Raw genomic sequence first — 14,098 nt, 5'->3', positions numbered from 1 at the left:
AAGAAACGTATCTTTGGAATGTCTACTATGAATTGCTGTTCTAGTCATGGGAATGCAGCAGTGAATAGAATGAAGTCTCTGCCCTTGAGGAATCCACGTTATCACCATCATTGTTATTATTGTCAATCTGGTCTGTGCTGTTAGGAACAAAAGGGAAAGGAGAACTAGGCATGTCTCAGGTGATGCCTAAGTAGGAACATTGGCTGTATTTCTACTTACCCAGAAAAGCAGGCTCAGAGCTTTGGTCTTTTTCCCCCTCATAGGAACAGACAAACAAAAATTCCAAAAGAATTTGAGCTGTTAGGATCACAGCCTGTTGACTCTTCCCTTGGACTTTCCCGTAGTCCTTGCCTGGGTCCCTGAAGAGTCCCACTGTTGAGTCAAGGCTGTCTGCTCACAGACTACAGTGATGAATTCTGCTCCATGTGTACCGTTTTAAGTTGAATTGCCTGCAAACTTAAAAATTATTATTGATGTTCTCAACTGTTTACTAGTGTGGCAGCGACTATGATTTGTGCTTTAATATTGTTTTCAAAGCCCATTTACTTTGTAAGTTCAATTCTAAAGTGCTCAGAGGGATTCTCAAGTGGCAGACGCTAATAGATGGCTGTGCTGGATGGCTTGTCAGAAGATGGCAGTAGAGACACATGTATGCAGACCCGGATCTCTTAGGCAGGGTTTGTCATACTGTACAGTATTCAAAAAACAAATTTATTGTTGCTCTTGTTTGGTTTTTCATGTAGGCCTCATAGATATTCCACTTAGGTGCTTCTTCTAGAGCCCTGAGAGGTCCGCATGCTTCCAGGAACAGGACATTTTAAGGGATCCATTAGTAAAAGTGAACAAGATTGTTTGCAGATAGGGTCTTCCATCCCTTCACAATTGCTCAGTAAATTGTTGCTGATTGACTTATGGTAGTAGATTAAAAGTGATTAACAAGAAGCAAAGTGATGGTTCCTGCCTTGCAGGTTTTTAATAGGTGTTAAGCTTATTCATAGGTTTGTGAACAATCCAGAACATTGAATGAAAAAGGACTGGCAAGAAGAGGATGGACATGAAAGTAGATTTTATTTGATTACAGATATTCAGATTCTTGTCCTGGATCATTTTTGTCATCTCTGCAAGGATGATCGGAGCAGAGCCCTGCTGCCCTTGCAGGAAAGAAAAGCCTCTGCAGCTTCTTTCCAGCGTCTTTGAGAAAATTTTTATGTCGCACGATCTGCTGACTGCCACTTGGTGCCCTGTATGGATTTTCTAGACAGTTTGATGGGCAAGAAGAAAATATGCAGACGCTTCGGAAACCATGACACACGTCTATTTTCCAGCTTTGGCTCTGCCATAACCCAAAGAGAGGTTTCAAAAGCAGAATGAAAGCGTGCACTACTATAATAAAGTGGAACGTTAGGGGAGAAAAAAGAGGGTAGTGGAGAACATATGGTTCTACTGCATGGAATGCTGAGTGTCTCTTGCACAGGCATTTGCATGCAGGGCCAGATACATAATGTGCAGGGCCCGGGGCAAAAGGAAAATATGGGGCCTCTCATGCAAAATTATTGAGAATTTCAAGATGGTGAAGCAGAGGATTACATCAAGTACAGGAACTGTTCTGAGTATGGGACCCTGCTCATGTGCATAGGTTTCACCCCTATGAAGCCGGCAGTGTGTTTGTGTGTGTGTGTGTGTGTGTGTGTGTGAGAGAGAGAGAGAGAGAGAGAGGTGGAAACAGACATACACAAATATACACATGAGAGAGGGAGGAGCTTTCTTAACATTCTATTTTTACTGCTTTACGTTTTAAGGCAGAGATTCTCAACCTTTGCACTAACTACATCTTGGAACAGATAAATCTTAGTTGTGGGGGTCATCCTGTACATCACAGGGTGCTCAGCCTTCTCCTTCTTATTCTTTACCCACTACATGCCAGCAACACCTCCCAGTGCCAGTTTTGACCATCACAAATATCTTCAGACATTTGCCACATGTTTCTTTGTGGGGCAAAATCACCCTGGTTGAGAATAACTAAGATAAGCTTTCCCACATTCCCAAAGAGAGCTTAATGGCCTGCCTTTCTTTCTTTCTTTCTTTCTTTCTTTCTTTCTTTCTTTCTTTCTTTCTTTCTTTCTTTTTCTTTCTTTCTTCTTTCTTTTTTTCCTTACCCAAGCATGAATAACATATGAAAGACTTGAACCCAGTGGGTGCAAAATACCAACTATCCATACAAGGCTCATCTGGTTTGGGGTGAAGGCACATCCCGGTTCTTCATATGCGCACCTTGTTCTGGCTGCCTTGGGTGAATATGCATTTCACAGACTGTCTGTTGTCTGAGCCCTGAAAATGTATCCTTTAATCTTCAACTCAGAAAACCCCTTGACTCTGGAATGAGACACCAAAGACCTTCCAGTGACAGGCGGGGAGAGGGCTGTTTGGATTGCTAATTTGTTTTCACTCTTTAGTCTGTTTTTCCTTCATGCTGATGTTCCTCTTTAGACCTTGAGTATGAATAATTCTGCATAGCCTGAGGGGAGAAGCAGGAAGCCTGCTTGTGGAGTTGTTTGTACTGTAACAAAATAGAAAGTTTAAAAGCTTACTGGGCCTGTGCAGTTGAAAAGGGAGGGAGGTCTAGTAAGCACTTTCAAAATTACTCATAAAACATGACAAATTCTGGATGTCTCTTGGTGGTCAGGGAAATGAATTGCCCATTTCCCTTAACAAAGGCACCCCCAAGCAGAACAGCTCCCCGAATGTCCAAGGCAGAGAAAGTCCAAAGGCAGAGAGGTCCAATAAAGAATGCTCATCAAGATAGCCTTCCTAACTCTGTATTTCATGGAACTGTGAACTTGAAAGCCAAAGTAAGCCCTCACATTTTCTGGCTTGTGAGTAGTAACTTGATAGCTACTGTGTGAGATATCTCACTTCTCCTATTTCATATTCAGAGAGGTTCTGGTCTGGAGATGGTCGGGCTTATTAAAACTTAATGACTCTTGGCTAACACATGTTGAAACCCCGTCTCTACTAAAAATATAAAAAAAATTAGCCGAGCGTGGTGGCGGGCGCCTGTAGTCCCAGCTCCTTGGGAGGCTGAGGCAGGAGAATGGCATGAACCTGGGAGGCGGAGCTTGCAGTGAGCCCTGATTGCACCACTGCACTCCAGCCTGGGCAACAGAGCAAGACTCCATCTCAAAAACAAAAACTTAATGAGAAAAACTTTAAGGACCTTACACTTGAGTGCTTTGCTGAAACTTTAGTTGCATTAACTAGCCACAGGCTGGACATCTCCTGCAGAACAGTTGTCCTGAAAGTTTACAGGTTTATTATGTGCTGCATGGCTACATTGTATTATAAATATTTATGTGAAAGTGACCCTTTCGAACTGTGAGCTCTTTGAGGTCTACGAATTCCCAGCAAATAAAACAATGCCTACCCTATAGTAAATGCTCAATTAATGACCTGAACTCATTTCAAGTCATAAAATAGATTAGATGAAAGAGTGGGGATCAATTAAAAACATCCTCATTAGTTCGCACCACTGCACTCCAGCCTGGGCAACAGAGTGAGACCCTGTCTCAAAACAAACAAACAAACAAAACATTCTCATTAATGGAAGGACAAATTAGCAACCTGCCATTTTAATAAAAGACGAAAGGCAATACAGAGTGGCAGAACAGAGTTTTAACTGCTCTTCCTCCCCTTTCACCGAAGGGATCTTTGACTACTGGAAATAGCATAACACACTCGAGTTTTGGACTGATGGATCATGAATACTAGCACCGGGAAGATTTATTTAATTTTTGTAACTGTAATATGCCGAGGGAACAAAAAAATTAAAATATTCTCCTCTTCTCCTTTCAGATAGAATTGGCTGCCGAAGAATCTGCCCTAAGTATTACAGGAAAGGGGTCCCGACCTGTACCCCAAGAGAAGGTTCTTGGATCTTGCGCAAGAAAGAATTCAGGGTGAGTCCATAGAGTTAAGTGAAAGCAAGTTTATTAGGAAAGTAAAGGAATAAAGAATGGCTACTCCATAGACAGAGCAGCCTCGAGGGCTGCTGGTTGCCCATTTTTATGGTTATTTCTTGATGATATGCTAAACAAGAGGTGGATTATTCATGCCATATAGGCACGTAGATAACCAGTAGTGATACAAACAGTTCTTTGTCCATAGACATGCAAGTAAATTTTGTTTTCTGTAAATACACCATTGGTATTTCTCCATAACCTATTTTAGACCACATAGGGTAACTTCCTGAAGTTGCCATGGCATTTGTAAACTGTCATTGTAAACTGTCATGTGCTGGTGGGAGTGTAGCAGTGTGGACAACCAGAGGCCTCTCTCTTGGTTTTGGTGGGTTTTGAGGTCTCTCTCCCTCTTGGTTTTGGTGGATTTTGCCAGCTTCTTTACTGCAACCTGTTTTTATCAGCAAGGTCTTTATACACTGTATGTTGTGCTGACCTGCTATCTCATCCTGTGACTTAGAATGCCTTAACTGTCTGGGAATGCAGCCCAGTAGGTCTCAGCCTCATTTTACCCACCTCCTATTCAAGATGGAGTTATACTGGTTCAAACACCTCTGACATAAGGGTAAATGGCTAAAAAGACTGAGAAGACTTTAGGAGTGGAAGTGAGGAGAGAAAAATGTAGAGACCAGACAGGAGGGGTTCTTTGACCACCTGAGGTGGACTCCATGGATTCTTCAATGAGGAAAGTAAAGAACAATTTTGTACTGTTCTCTGGGTTTTATAATTTCAAAAATAGAATGGAATCACAAATCTCAAATATAAAATGAATACACATTAGAGATTTTATTTAAATCATTAATTAATGAAAGAACTAGTAAGATGTTACAACTAGTTCAAAGGGAAATTTAAAGAACCAGCAAACCATGTTGCAATAAATTTACAAATAGATGCAAAACTGTCTCATTCCACAGTGAGGGAGGAAAACCAATGGTGTATTTTCAGAGAACAAAATTGACTTGGATGTTTATGGACAAAGAACTGTTTGTGTCACTACCAATTATCCACAACTTAAAGAGGTGTAAAACAGTGAAAGTCAAGGGAAAGGCACAGAGGCCTCATAGAATCACATAACTTGAAATGATGTATTTAGACAATGCCTAGTTCTCCACTGAAGACACCTTACAATAACTTTGGTCCATTTCAAAGTATTTTACATTTTCTTGCTTTATTTATATATGTTTGATTGTCTGATAGTAACACTTTCTTTGAGGTAACAGACTGTACTTTCAGGAAAAGAAACTCATCTGTAACTTCCTCTTCGAACAACTTCAGCAAGCCAGGATGAAACGTTTGTGGGTAGTGTCTTAGTCCATTTAGAGTTTCTATACAGAAATACCTGAGGCTGGGTAATTTATGAAGAAAAAAATGCTTATTTGGTTCACGATTCCGATGGGTGGAAGATTGGGTATCTGCTGAAAGCCTTAGGCTGCCTCTGCTCCCGGTGGAAGATGAAGGGAAGCTGGCATGTGCAGAAATCACATGGGTGAGAAAGGAGGTGAGAGAGAGAGGAGCGGTACCAGGCTCTTTTTAACAACCAGCTCTCGCTGGTACTAATAGAGCCAGAGCTTATTCATGATCATGAAGACAGTGTCAAGCCATTCGTAAAAAATCCATCCTGGCTGGGCATAGTGGCTCACGCCTGTAATCCCAGCACTTTGGGAGGCCAAGGTGGGCAGATCATGAGGTCAGGAGATCAAGACCATCTTGGCTAACACGGTGAAACCCTGTCTCTACCAAAAATCCAAAAAAAAAAAAAAAAAAAAAAACAATTAGCCAGGTGTGGTGGCAGGCACCTGTAGTCCCAGCTACTCAGAAGGCTGAGGTGGGAAAATTACTTGAACCTGGGAGGCGGAGGTTCCAGTGAGCCGAGACCACACCACTTCACTCTAGCCTGGCAACAGAGCGAGACTTGGTCAAAAACAAAAACAAAAAAAATCCATCCCCATGACTCAAACACTTCCTATTTCCTATTAGGTTCTGTCTCCCACAGTGGGGATAATTTTAATATGAGGCTTGGAGGGACAAACATCTAATCTATACTGGGTAGCTTTCAGGTTAAGGGGGAAAGGGTGAGCAGAAGTCCATTTTGTGTGGCCATAGGGTGTGCATAGGTACACGTCTTCTGAGACAACAGTTACAGTTAAGTTTTGGACCAAATATTAACCTAAGTTGTTGCATCTAGTGTAGTCTCTGCCCTAACTTGAGCTACATCTTGTGGGCACGTGAAAATCTTGAAAGGTTACAATTTGGAGTTCCTTCAAGAGCAGAAAAGCATAGCATCCCTCTTCCACAATTTTTTTTTTTTTTTAGTGCTCCTGTGGGTAGGCTCTGCTAGGTATTAGGGAAAGAAGAAGTGTCTGTCAGAACAGTCCTTAATGCAAAAAGGGCTTGGATACATGGAGAGGAGGTCTTTGAAGTGAAAGGAACATCATGAGAGGAGAGTACTCAGGAACCTCCACAGTAATGGTTTTCTGAGAACATGCGTTCTTTCTTTTTGTTAAAATAATTAGTTAGGAGGCTATTAGACTGGCTACTATGTAAGCAAATGGAAACCCAAGTCAGTGTAAACGGTCATATTCTAGGAAAATGAAACTTAAGCTTAACCAACCAGAATTGCCAATTAATTTCTAATTAGGGACTTTCCACTGGAATAGTCCAAATTAAACTTCTGCTCCATTTTAACCAGTTGTATTTTCTTTACCTTGCTTCTGAGAATCACCCTATGAAAGTTTCACCCTATGAAAATCTTCCTCTCATGCCCTATTGGTGGAGCCCAAACCACCTGCGATCTGGAGCTTCCTGATTCTTGAATTGCTGTCTGCTCAAATAAAATTTTAATGTGGCTAACTTTATCTTTTAACACTTTCATCAGAGTATTGTCGCAAGGATGTAAAAATATATATAGCTGAAAACTCAGTTCTGATTGTTTTTTTTGACCTCATAGCTCAGAACAAAAGAGGCCATTTAAAGTTGAGTAGTGAAAACAGAAAAGAAACTTAAACTTTTTTTTTTTTTTTTTGAGACAGGGTCTCACTCTATCACCCAGGCTGGAGTGCAGCGGCACAATCATGGCTCACTGCAGCCTTGACCTCTTGGGCTCAAGCGATCCTCCTGCCTCAGCCTCCCCAGTAGCTGGGACTACAGGCACGCACCATCACGCCAAGCCAATTTTTAAAAATTTTTGTAGAGATGGGGTCTTGCTATGTTGCTCAGGCTGGTCTCAAACTCCTGTGCTCAAACAATCCTCCCATCTTGGTTTCCCAAAGTGCTGGGATTACAGGCATGAGAGGAATTTAAAGTTTTTAAAGATGGAGACATGGATATTTAGTTAGGAAAACCAATGTGCCTGAAGTGGCTCAGTATTTCTGAGTCATGAGATCATGGATGACATCAGTGGTGAATACAAAATCATCCTCCAGGTTTGGATTTGAAAGGTGACTCTTGAGAATTTACTTTTTGATGGAGCATTTAGTGCAAGCTATTGCTTTTAATCACAAAGCTCTATCTGCATACTCATTTTTTTTTTGCGCTTTCTTCAGTAAGTAAACATTGGTGGAGAGGTTTATCTTCTCCTTGCATTAGAATTTTTGAAACTCCATTATGAATAATAGTAGTTAACTGAACTCCAAGTCTTAGCACTTGGTCTGAAAAGAAAGGAAGGAGACACCAACCTTCCTTTAAAACCTGTAAGTTTTTTTTTTTTTTTAAATACAACGTGTTTGCTACATTACATCTGTGCGTTACAGATTGCTTGAAAGCCAGACGTAATTTGTGATTCTAACTAATTTTCATGATTTTAGCTTTAATGCAAAATAGCTGGGGTTTTTGGATTGGGTTAGGATCTTGCTGTAAAAGTATGAAAATGAAACTGTAGACTTTATCTCCTTTCTGAGTAAACATACAGACAAAAATATGTCTGTGAAGCTTGAGAGCATATGATAATTTTTTTTTCTTATGGGAATACTTAGCATAATAACGAAGTTAACCCAGAATGGAGAATTACTTCTTTCTGCATTGTATTTATATCAAGTCCAATATCTCAAAAAGAAGTTGGCTCAGAATCGTTGATTTAAAATAGGTCATTGGTGAATTAATGAAACATAACACCCCAAATTCTCAGCTGAATTAAATAAATAAGCCAGATAGAACCACTGGTAGATACAAATGTCTAGTTTATATCTCCCAAGTTATAAGAGAGTGATTACTGAATCGGGGAAGAAGGGCAGAGTTTGACATATGGAGTGATTTATGAGTCCCTGTTCCGTGGGAAAACATCAGGCTAAAATCAATTCAGGTTTTACTTGCATTGTATTCTCTTTCAAACTGGATGAGGATTCAGGAATAGTCGGTAAGTTAGGTGTGTAAAGATACAAATTCACATCGTGTGCTTGGAAGTGTTTCTCCTCCTGTAGGTGCGTCTCAATAGTGCATGAATAAGATTGAGGAGGACAGATGAGGTGGTCTCCACTTCTTAATCAATACTAGAAGCTGAAGTTGAAACGAGAGAATGGATAATTGAAGATATTTTAACATTCTCTTTGGCACCTAGAAAAAGTGGGAGTTATGGTTTTTGAGAATTGTGCATTCAGATTTACCACACCTGTAGGACAGCTGGAAAGAAGACAAGTGAGAAAAACAGAGACACAGAGAAGGGCTTCAATTCCTTAGTGGTCTCACATTCCTAGGCTACCCGGCAATGGCCAGGTCCTTGGCTGTCATTTGGTCTTCAAGTCCTCTGCTGCTTGTAAAAGAGATTAAGGGCTAAAGTGCTCTCTGGTGAGGTAGAAACATCAACTTTTGCTGGACCTGATAGAACTGTAAGGCTGGAATATCCCTGGATGACTGTTCCAGAAGAGCCAGCTTATCCGTCCATTGCTGTTATTCTTATTACTAAAAATTTATTTCCACTTGACAACAGTGGCTGCTGTAAAATCACGTCTCCAGTGACAGTTGTTTCAAGGAGCAGAACTGCCTGAAGTCCCAGATTGTCTGCTAATGGTTGTCTTCTGGGTGCCTCCCAGATGGCTGGAGGATTATGGCCTCTGGGATTTCCCCTTCTTGCCTGGGGTGTGAGGTTGACAGTAGAGAGGATGCCAGATCCGAGGAGCTCCTGAGGGACGATAGCACAGAAATTCTGTGTGGGAAATGGAAGGGCTAGAATCGCAGTGGTGCCATAAACTTGAAATTGAGTGTTGAGAATAGAGGTTGAGAAGAGTGCTGAAATGATTGAATAATATTAACAGTGTTACCAACCTTAAGATATCTCCTTCTAACTACATATAGGAACAATTGGGCTGTGACTCGTGAGGTCATTCCTTATATTTTGAGACCTAGAATCTGTAAGACAGAAAAATATTTCACAGAGCAGTGAGATTGTCCCTTGCAACATCAGCCGGGTATAATTGATGGCCATGGTATGACCTAAGAGGTGTGAGTGTGAGCTAATGAGACTGGCTCTTGTGTGAGGATTAAGTAATTTGTGCCTTCTTCATGGTAACACTTCATGTAATGTTCTGAAAACAGTGAAACACAAAACCAGTGGGAGGTGAGAGAAAACCCTCTTTCATCCTAAATCAGTGGCTGAAATATCTCAATTCAGAGCTGGTCCACCCATGCCTCTCAAATCTTACAGTAACTCTTTAAACTGGGGGAAAAAGGGGATTCAAATTCACCCCATCTTTAAGCAAATTATTTTTCTTTAAAAATAATTTAAAAAATACTTTAATAGGCTTCAGAACACATTACCCCAAATCATCCCAAAGTATGCCTGTTTGGCATAAGGATTATTTTGAGCTGGTTATTTTGAGAACCTGCAGACACAGGAGACACTTTGAAAACAGAAGTTATCCTTTTGTAAGATAAATTTATACCTATGAAGGAAATCTTCACTTTTAAGGATATCTCCCTCTCCACACCAGGAAGATAGGGCTGACTAAATCACTAGAGACTCTTATCAATGGAGAAAGTGTGGACTTAACATCTGCAAAATAAACCTGGTTCTTGTTTATTGCACTTTTCCTGAACACCTCCCCATAACCATGTCTTTCTCCACACTCCTCTTTCTTTGTTTCAGGGGACAATAGTATTTAAGTCTGAAGTCTAAGACAATTCTTTATCTAGCCTTGAGATTTAATCTTTGAGATTTCCCAAAGTTATTGCTCGTGTATACAGGAGGTATACATATTAATAAACTTCTGTTTATTTTTCTCTTGTTAATCTGTCTTTTGCTGCAGGGAATCCCAGCTAAGAACCATGGAGGGTAGAGAGGAAATTATTTTTCCTCTCTTATACTTACTTGCACAGGGCAAAACTTTTAAGTTAGCACATACAAATGTAGAGGAAAAGTAAATTTCCATCCCCAACCCCTAATTCTTCTTCCCAAAGACAATAGCTGAGAGTATTTTCTGGTATAAGCTACCAGAGGCAGTCTTTCCAAATTCAAATGTGTATGTGCGTGTTTATGGATCTATCGTCTTTTTGATACACACACTTATGTAAGTACATGTGTGCATATGTGTATATGTGTGTTTCCCTACCCTCATAACTATTAGCATATTATACATACTGCTGAGCACTTTGCTTTTTTACATGTCTTGAATAGCATTTCCTATGTTTGTCTCATTTTTTAATGCCACAGTGAATATTTTAATACACATTTCTTTGTACATAAATATAAATAAATCTGTGGGATCAGTTCCAAAAGAGTAGAATTTCTGTGTCAAAGAGTATATACATTTTTAATTTTGATATATATTGACAAAATTTCCTCCAATTCACACTTGCAGGGGAGAAAAGAGATTGTTTTCCGTATACCCATCTAGGTTCTACGGCTAAGACCCATGAATCAAACTGATAAAAGACAGATTGATAAGAGAAAAAGGTTTTAATTACAGATGTATGCATGGGAGTTCATAAAGAGAATGATGGCTCAAGGAGGTGGCTAGAAGATGGAGGCTTATATACTATTTTTGGGTAACCAAAGAAAAAAGGATTTGGGGCTTCTGGACAGGGCAGCAAATTATGGAAAGGTGAGGATGTAACCGCCCAATGGGTTCACTTTGCCCACTGCCTAGAGATAGCTGATTTATCAAGACAGGGAAATTGCCATGGAAAAAGAGTAATTCACACAGAGCCACCTGTGTAGGAGACCGGAGTTTTATTATTAGGCATATGGGTCTCCCCAGGTGTTTGGAGTTCAGAGTTTTTAAAGATAATTTGGTGAGTAGGGGCTTTGGAAGTGGGTAGTGCCGACTGGTCAGGTTGGAGATGGAATCGTAGGGGGTTGAAGTGAGTTTTTCTTGCTGTTTTCTGTTTCTGGGTGATGGTTGAGCCAGATTACCAGTCTGGGTGGTGTCAGCTGATCCATCAAGTGCAGGGTCTGAAAAATATCTTAAGCACTGATCTTAGGTTTTATAACAGTGATGTTATCCCCAGGGGCAATTTGGGAAGGTTCAGACTCTTGGACCCTAAACTGTAAATTCTAATCTTGTAGCTGATTGGTTAGTACTGCAAAGGCAGACTGGTCCCCAGGCAAGAAGGGGGTCTTTTCGGGAAAAGACTTTTATCAATTTTGTTTCAAAGTCAAACCATGAACTGAATTTCTTCCCAAAGTTAGTTCGGCCTGTGCCAGGAATGAACAAGAACAGCTTAAAAGTTAGAAGCAAGATGGAGTTGGTAAGGTCTGATTTCTTTCACTGTCATAATTTCCTTGGTTATAATTTTGCAAAGGTGGTTTCAAGGAGAGAAAATGTTTGGTAAATAAAGATTGTCTTTTATTCAGAGAAGAGTCTCTCATGTGATAAGAATTGTCTCTGGAAATAGCTCTCTTCCTGGTTAAGAGACATCTTTACAAATGGAAATTCCTTTAAAAATGTATATTTCCTTTATGCAAGGGGAAATTTATACACTGTTTTTAGGCATTTTGAGGGAGATAAAGAGGTTTTTCTGTATCTGCTGGTTCTCAGTTGCCTTTAGCTCAGAATATTCTCTATGCCAAAGTGGCGTATTTGGGGCCACATATTCTTCACACTCACACCAGCAATGCCTCAGAGTTGTTTTTCCCTTAAACTCCTGCTCACACAGTCCAGGTTTTTGATAGAGCTAACAACAATTTAATTTCTTCTTTCTGTCTCTCTCTTCCATCTATCCAAAGTGGGGTTTTTATGTAATATTAGCAACTTTCAAAAAACAAGTTGTTACCTAGATAATGCAGCTCTTCTTACATACTGTTCCTGTTGTCTGAAGTTACGGGAGCTGCAGTATTAACAGAATAAATGCAGTTGATTTGATTTGGTAGAAATGGCTTGAATTTAATCTAATATTTGATTCTAATTTAATTATACAATTGTCCTAAGTCCCACTACTGAAAGCAAGAGGACATAGTTCTTACTTCCAGGTAGCTTAAATTGTTCAGCAATTAAAAGGAAAACAAAAGACCTGGAAAAATTGTTAGTAAGATGCTTTGAAATATTTGTGGACAAAAGTGTATATCTGGATATAAATCTCTTTATGGCATACACAATTGCATGAACATCAGCATATACTTGTTTGCCTGAGGCCTGAATGGAATCTGAATGTGATAAAAAATAAAGGAATAGACCAGCAGTGAATTGAAGCTGTCCTTTTGGTGGTCAATTCCAAGGGAGTGAGGAGCAGATTGGAATTGAGCAATGGGAAGAGTATAGTTGGCTTTTCAGGAATTTGGCTATGATAGGAAAAGAGAAGGAAAGGAGGATAGGAAAGGAGAGTCATTGGAAAAGAGAAAATACAAGACTCAGAGGAAAAAGGCTGTGGTGCAGCTCAGAGAGGCTGGGCTCCCAGGTATGAGAGGAAAGAAGGGAGGACACTGCTGGTAAAGGGGAGGGGCAATTAGTGATGCCCATTGAGATAGCTCAGAGCGGAGGTAAGAGAAGTTGGTTTGTTTAATAGAGGGGATACAGGACTCGGATGTCAGCCAGGTGTAAACCCTGGGTCAACCACCCCTAGGTTTGTGACCTTTACATGTCTGGGTTTTCTTGCTTATAATGGAGGTGTCATGGTTATCATAAGGCTGAAGGTTTGAGGCACAGGAAGATGTCTGGTTCCATTAGCTTGGGAACACAGAGCACAGTACCAAAGATGATGGCTTTGGGAGATGTGGATGGACAGGGAACAATGATATAGGAGTTAAAAAGGAATTATTTAGGCAGATGGTGAGTGTATGAGAGTCCTCGGTAAGGTTTTCTTTTGAATAAAAGGCAGCCCCCATATCATTTTCTTTTCTAACAAACAGCAGCCTGTAAAATCAAGCTGCAGACATAGACAAGCAAGCTGGAAGCTTGCATGGGTGAATGCCGGCAATTGTGCCAATACGAAAAGGATATCTGGGACTAGGCGTGTTCAAAATAGTGGTTCCATCTCCTCTTTGCCAGCCACGTGTACAGTAAGAAGCAGGCAACATGGCCCGCAGGCCAGGCAAAGACCTCATTTGCATAATAAGATTAGGGTGGGGCAGCCAGTTTCCCCGTGCATTATGTAAACGTCACACCTGGCCCAGCCAATCTTTGGGCCCTATTTAAATCAGACACCGCTTCCTCAAGCCTGTCGGTAAAATCTGGTGTACTCCGCTATGGGTCAGAAGTCCCACTGGGGTGCCCCCTCTGTCCCAGGAGAGAGAGCTGTTCTCCTTTCTCTTTCTTTTGCTTATTAAACCTCTGCTCCTAAACCCACTTCTTGCGCCGGTATGCTTGATTCTCTTGGCCTGAGACAATGAACTTCAGGTATTTACCCCAGATGACACTGCTTCAACATTGTAAAGCCCATCTTTAAAATACAGGTGTTTAGATACATCTCTGCATTAAAGGAATGGTTGAAGGGAAAAATCCCAAGTAGCCACATGAATATGGCTATTTAGAGACAACCATGACCACTGTTTAAAAAGTGATCTATGCCTGTTCAATAGGCAGTGGAGGTAGCTTAGGAAAACTACTGGCAGGACTGGACTATAAGCACAGAGATATGTCAAACAGGACTGCATGTGCAAATCTCCTTTCAGAAAGAATGTAAACTTATGCTTTTGGTCCATTTTCCATTTTTACCGTCAT

The sequence above is a fragment of the Gorilla gorilla genome, chromosome 11, assembly GCF_029281585.2.
Source record: "Gorilla gorilla gorilla isolate KB3781 chromosome 11, NHGRI_mGorGor1-v2.1_pri, whole genome shotgun sequence".
Classification (NCBI taxonomy): domain Eukaryota; kingdom Metazoa; phylum Chordata; class Mammalia; order Primates; family Hominidae; genus Gorilla; species Gorilla gorilla.
The sequence above is the reverse complement of the archived record's forward strand: the minus strand, read 5'-3'. Positions refer to the sequence as shown.